The sequence below is a fragment of the Marmota marmota genome, unplaced genomic scaffold, assembly GCF_001458135.2.
Source record: "Marmota marmota marmota unplaced genomic scaffold, marMar, whole genome shotgun sequence".
Classification (NCBI taxonomy): domain Eukaryota; kingdom Metazoa; phylum Chordata; class Mammalia; order Rodentia; family Sciuridae; genus Marmota; species Marmota marmota.
This window is the reverse complement of record NW_026006039.1, coordinates 35,925-42,400: the sequence shown is the minus strand read 5'-3', so window position 1 is coordinate 42,400 and position 6,476 is coordinate 35,925. Positions and strand designations below refer to the sequence as shown.

The 6,476-nt window shown below is 48.6% G+C and overlaps 1 long non-coding RNA gene across 1 annotated transcript in view; it reads right to left on the bottom strand.

The window, feature by feature from the left end:
- Positions 1-234: 234 nt before the first annotated feature.
- LOC125614706 overlaps positions 235-6,476 on the bottom strand; it is a 19,337-nt gene continuing 13,095 nt past the window's right edge. The window contains exon 3 of the long non-coding RNA XR_007345273.1: positions 235-532. This is a non-coding gene — a long non-coding RNA (uncharacterized LOC125614706). The remainder of the gene's footprint in view (positions 533-6,476) is intronic.

Sequence of the window (6,476 nt, the reverse complement as noted above, 5' to 3'; positions counted from 1 at the left end):
TCAGTTGCTCTTAGGACACCATTAGAAACTGCACAAAAAGATAGAGGCTGCTATTTTTTATAGCCACAACACCTAGCCAAAGGGGAATCCCTTCCCCTAGTGGGGTTCATTGCTGGTAGAAAAGCACCACCTCGTGAGTTTTCCCTTTCCTTCCTTCCAACTGAAAAATTAATCATGATGCGGAAAAAAGAAAGGCAGGAGAGAAGGAAGGGAGTTACAAAAGCAAGAACCACATCACACACTCCAGTGCTGCTATTTTAAAATAGTTGCATAGATTTGTGCATCAGATAGCCCTGAAGATGACAGTGACCTTGTCCAAATTAGTGTGTTGCATCCCTAAACCACTTTTCAGATAGGAGAATGACCTGGCTCTATGCCAGACTGTGTAAGCTGACATCAATGGCCTGCAAAACGTGCCAGATGAGCTGACTCTAGCCAGAGCTGACCTGGAGATGCAGAGTGAGGACCTGACTGAAGAGTTGGCCTATCTGAAGTAGAATCACAAGGAGGCCAAAATTTGATTTTTTTTCTCCTTTACAATATATGCACATAGGGTAATAAAGTCCAATTCATTCTACTCTCCTTCCTCCCCCCATAACCTCTCCCCTTTGACTCCCCTTTGTCTAATCCAAAATATCTCTATTACTCCCTACCCCACTTCCTTATTGTGAATTAGCCTCCACATATCAGAGAAAACATTAGTCATTTTGTTCTTTTGGATTGGCTTATTTTGCTTAGCATAATATTCTCTAGCTTCATCCATTTACTGATAAATGCCATAATTTCATTCTTCAAGGATGAGTAATATTCCATTATGTATATGTACCACATTATCCTTATTAATTCACCTCTTGAACAGCATCTAGTTTGGTTCCAGAGTTTGTAATTGCTTTGCAAATGTAACCTCATGACATCTTCACCTTATCATCATGAAGAAGGTGCATTTACTAGGCCGATTTGTTGGATGTGAAAACTGAATCTCAGGGAATTTAACCTAATTCTTCAGAGTTTCTTAGTGAAATCTGTAAACCTGAAATACAAATCTACTTCCATCAGCACCCACAATGCATCCTACTTCTTCACAGTTCATGGCTGACCTTGTCTTACCCATATCTTACCCATAATCCATACTAAGCAGGTCCCAGAAGGAAATCAGGCTGACTCTTCCCAGAGCTGGACAGAGGTTGGCCTCCTCCATCTTTAGTGTTATCTTTTCTCTAATTACCTGGCTCCTTTCCAGGATCTTCAAGCTGTCCACTCCCATGTCAGTTATTCAGTGACATCACCTGTCATTCATGTTTTTACAAAACTCTGAGGAAGAGAAAATCCACATGGATTTCAGAAATGGCTCAAGATGTAAATGACTGGTCATGATTGACTTGGACACCCTAACAGGGGATGGTATTGATGGCACAGGGGTATAAATCTCATGATGGGCCAGAAAACTCATTTACAGAGCAGCCAAAGGTCTATGTAGATCCATAAAATGGCCACAAGCCACCTGCAAATCTGGGTACTTCCTCATCTGGAGCAGTCCATAGCCTCTTTCCTCTGGAGCAATATCAGTGGCTTCTTTTGGAATTAAAGTAGGTGTGAAAAATAGCTCCTGTGCCACTTGGTTATGAAGAATGGTAATGATGATGAAGGTGATAATGCAATAGCAAATACTCATAGACCACTTTGCATACATTATTTCATTGAATATTCACAAAGTCCTTTCAGTGACTGTTCTAGACAGTTCCAGCTGCTACAAAAAAATACTCTAAGCTTAAAAAACATTTATTTCTCCCCATTTGGGAAGTGAGAAGTTCACAGTCAAGGTACTGATTGGTTGAGTTCTTGGAAAGAGCCCTCTTTTTGCTCATAGCTGGCTGCCTTCTCACTGTGTCCTCACTTGGCAGAGAGCCAGTGGTCCCTTTTTCATCTTTTGAGAACACTAATCTCATCTTGGGAGCCATGCCCCCCTGGTCTATCTAACTCTAATTACCTCCCAATGGCCCGGATTCTCATGCCATCACACTGGCATTAGGGATTCAACATATAAATTTGGAGGAGACACAAACATTCAGTAGGGAATGCCACTTTGGGGTTCTGGGCATAGTCTGTATCTTCTCTGTGCTTCTGCTGCCTCATACAGAAAAAGGATGGTAATAACACCTGATCAATGTGCATGCGTGTGTGTTTATGTGTGTATGATTACATTGAATTAAAAACAGGTGATTAGATGATACGTGCAAGTGACCCTAGATCTAAAAAAAACCTGAATATAAAAAACACAAGTGTCAAAATAAAATCTGAAACCCAGGTTTAAAAAAACATTTCAGTGTGGGAATAAAAAATATTTCCCAGCAAGAGGATAAAAATTGGGGTTTGTCATGATGATATCAACTTTTAAGGAGATGTAATACATATTTATGAAATTTAACTTGCTTTATGTTTATATTATACATGTATTACTTTATTCTGCTTCCACATTTAGAAATCAATTTTTAACTAAAACTCATCATAGTCCTCTCCAACATTGGTATTTTTTTCCCTCTCCAAAACAAATTTGGAGTCTTAAAAACAGTTTCAAGGACTCAGGTTCTGTTCCTTCTAAGGAGAAGGAAAGACGGGTCCTGTGAATCAGGATGATCTTGACAAACCACATTGAGGCCTTCATGTGGCTTAATGTATTTGAAAGTTCATCCTACAGGTGTATGCTTGTGACCACCACCATATATATTCATTTTAAATGACTGTACAGCACTTGTACACAACACTATCCATAGACTCAAACACAAGGCCACATTCCAAGGAATCCTGATGATCTGTACCTTCTATCTGATCTACCCCAAGCATTAATTGCTTATTTCATAAGAAATCAAACAAGCAGTAAAGACTGTGTTTACCTTGGTTATTAGAAAATGAAGACCTCAGGCTCCAAGACCACTCAGGTGTGGCCCACGTTTGGTCACCGCCTCCATCCAGGCAGTCAGTATCCTGACTCCAGAGGCAGGCATGATCTTGGAGGGTGTCCATTTTTCCTCCCTATGCAGGAGGAAATCGTGACTGAAAGAGCACAGTGAGAATTTCCCAGCCTGAATGCGTGTGGGGAGGCTTATGGTGGGGGACATAAACCCATCTTCCAGCCATTTTCTCAAAAGCACTATGATTTCAAGACACTTGGGAAGTGGAGGAGCTTCTGGTCTTGGCCACTCCAGAGGAATGTTCAATATAAGTTCCAGTTCAGCTGTGTGACATGAGGAAGGACCTAGACAATGAGCCCCAGGACCATGTTCTTGGCAACCTGACCCCAACTTTGTCATCCACTGGAAGTCTGTGGCTGCACTGGACATCTGGTGATCCCATTGCTTCCAGGGCCCTGATTCCCACTGCAGCCTACCAGGCAACACCACCTACTGGGTTCAGGAGGATGCAATTCCAGGAGTTATCCCACCAGGAGAGATGAGCACTGCCACAACCCCACCCAGCAGCCTGCACTGTGATTACTGCAGGTCCAGTGGACCCAGGAAAGCCCATGGGCAGTGGAAGGGGCCTGAGGAGCACTCACTTTGGACAACAGTCTCAGGTGAGGCTCCCTCCCACCTCACTCCTCCAGCTCCCCACTCACTGATATTTTGCCCAGTTCAGAAACCAGCCAGAACTCCACCAGTGAGGAGGAGGGACAGCTCTTGATAGCTGAGCATGGAGGAGCATGCAGGGCTGCTTGGTGGGTTATGGGAAGTTTGAGCTTGAAACCTCACAGCTAACTCTGGCAGGGTGCCCTTCCATCCAGGGAGAGCCAAGACCCATGACAACTGGAACCTCCCAAGAGTGAATGCTGAGGGGATCTCTGGGTCTGTAGGTGTCTGTGTTGGATTGGACTGGTGAAAGGTAACATATCTTACACTGTAGGACCAGTAGGAGGCCTAGTATTGTCCCCAGAACAGCTAAGCATTGGAGACACAGTCAAAAACTGGAGAGCTGGGGTTGAGGCTCAGTTGAAGAGTGCTTGCCTAGCACGTGGGAGGCACTGTGTTCAATTCTCAGCACTGCGCAGAAATGAATAAAGGCCTGTTGACAACTAAAAAAATAAATTTAGAGAATCTTGATAACCAAAATTCAAAAAAGCAACCCAAATATGAATAAAACAAGATTTTGTGAGCACACAGCTGGGTTTTTCTGACTTCCACGCAGAGAGAAAGGACTGTAGACACAGGGTACCATTCCCTCCCAACCTGCCCTGCTGAACCTCTCAGTCAGACTCTGGGTGGCTCCTTAGATGTGTTCTCTCCACTGTTCTCAGAGGAAGTGCAGGAAGAAACACAGGCCATGAACCCAAAGCTTCCACCACCTGAAATGCTGCTCAGCCAAGAAACTTGCCCCCCAGCAGTTCCCCTTCTGACTGGCCAGGCCCAGGCAGGACAGCAGACAGAACTCTGACAGCTCAGGGGCAGGGCAGGGCTGAGGGATTCCTGCCATTGCAAGAGCTCCTGGCTGTCAAACCCAGCCCCACCCACCCTCACCAGAGCGAGGTTAGATACAAAGGCTAGCTCACACCTTCAAGGGAGGACAGGGTGTCCTTACCGGGCCCCAGCAAGTGAGATCCTGGAGATGCCACCACCACTTGCTCACCTGCTGGTGCACCGCCTATCTAATGCCCTTGCTTTCCCCTTCAGAGGCCCAGGGAGGCTACCACCCTGCTTCCAGCTTGGAGGTATGGGGGGGGGGGACACTTCTATCGGGGCCATGCCACTGCCTGCCTTTTCAGAGAACAGCTCCCCTGAAGAGGCATGGGCATGTCCTTGTACCAGAGGCACAGGTGCTGCCAGCCAAACACCCGCGCGACACCATAGTCCCCACGTGCTCCACGCCCCAAGAGCTAACCTCAACCTGCAACAAGAGGCAGTTCAGCCCTCCGGCTGCCCCCACCTCCATTGGACTCCAGCCCACCTGTGCTGCCATCCTGGCCGCCTCTGGGGAGGAGCAGAGTCGCTGCACCAGTCTGAGGGGAGGGATCCCTGGCCTTGCCATAGCTGCCACCCCTCAACCTTTGGGCCTTCCACCATCTACAACCCTTCCCAGATGATCAGGAAACCTCATTGGGTCAGGAGGTGGACCAGTGGGACCTGGATCACAGCCCCAGTGCCAGCACTCAACAGTCCCCCCAGGACCCACGCATGCACCAGGCATGCAGTTCTGGTGCCTATTTCTCCCGCATCTGGTGCAAGCACGTGGACTTTGCATGCGCACGCGGAATTTGCACGCACGCGTCTGTTCCTGGTGCGAGCCTGCCTCTTGCCCAGTGTGGACGGTTTTCCTCAAGTGCTCGCGTGTTCTCCACTCATTCTTTCCTCAGCTGTGTCCTGGCAACAGGTCTGACAGCCATTTTGCCTGAAGCTGCGTGGGCAGCCGAAGAAGAACCTTCTGTGATGGATGCTAGAATTACCGACTAGCGCCTTCGCTAAGACTGCCATGGGGGGAGAAGGAAGATGGCGGCGAGGGGAGTGCATTGCCCCCGTGTGCTGCTTCACTGTGTGGGAGTATGACAAGTCAGGACGGCTAAAGGATATCTTGTTAGGAATTTCCAGCAATAGTGGGGTGCTCCCGAACCTGGAGGAAGGATTTCCATCGCACGAGGATCGGCTACGGGGACTCAAACGTGAGAGGTTTGTCGCACGGAGGGTAACACTGCTTATTCAGCAAATCGCCCCGCGGCTAGAGTCTGCAGCGCACGCTGGGAAACGAGTAGATAGCGACGCAGGGATACAGCGCTGCAGTTTCTGCCAGCCGTGCAAGCACTGTACTCAGGGCTGAATTCTGGGTTCGAGACGGGGGAAGGAAGCGGTCCATCTCGGTTCTCCACACCGGTCAGACCACAGAGGAGGCCAGCAGCCACCATGTTGGAAAGCTGACGTCACCATCCCTGTTTTCGACTGACCGCAGCTCATTCAGCCATAGAACAGGTAATTTCAGGCTGCAATTCACCTGCAGCTTGCAGACAGATTGCTAGGGTTCAGTGCCTGGGTGCTTCTTAGAACCTGATCTTATCGGAGCAAACACCGAGCGCGGGGTGGCCGAGTTCCGGCTCCCGGAACCGTCCCGGAACCGCCCTGGCCCAGGGCTGTGGAGCCTGTGGAGGCTGCTTCTTGGACCCTGCTCCTATCAGAGTATACACCAAGCACTAAGCGGCCGAATTCCGGCTCCCGGAACTGAGCCCGCGGGGACTGCTTCTTGGAGCCTACACTTATAGGAGCTTACACCGAGCACGGAGCAGCCGAGTTCCGGCTCCCGGAACTTCCCTGGCCCGGGGCTAGGAGCCCGCGGAAACTGCTTCTCGGTCCAGGTCCTGCTGAGGGCCGGTCAGGACTCACCCGTTGCTTTGGTTGCCCGGGAAGGGGAACGAAATGCTGCCATCTGCCATTCGCATAGGATACCAACATGGCAGAGATCTGATGTCATCAGAAAGCGGCGGAGGAGAGAACTTCATCAAT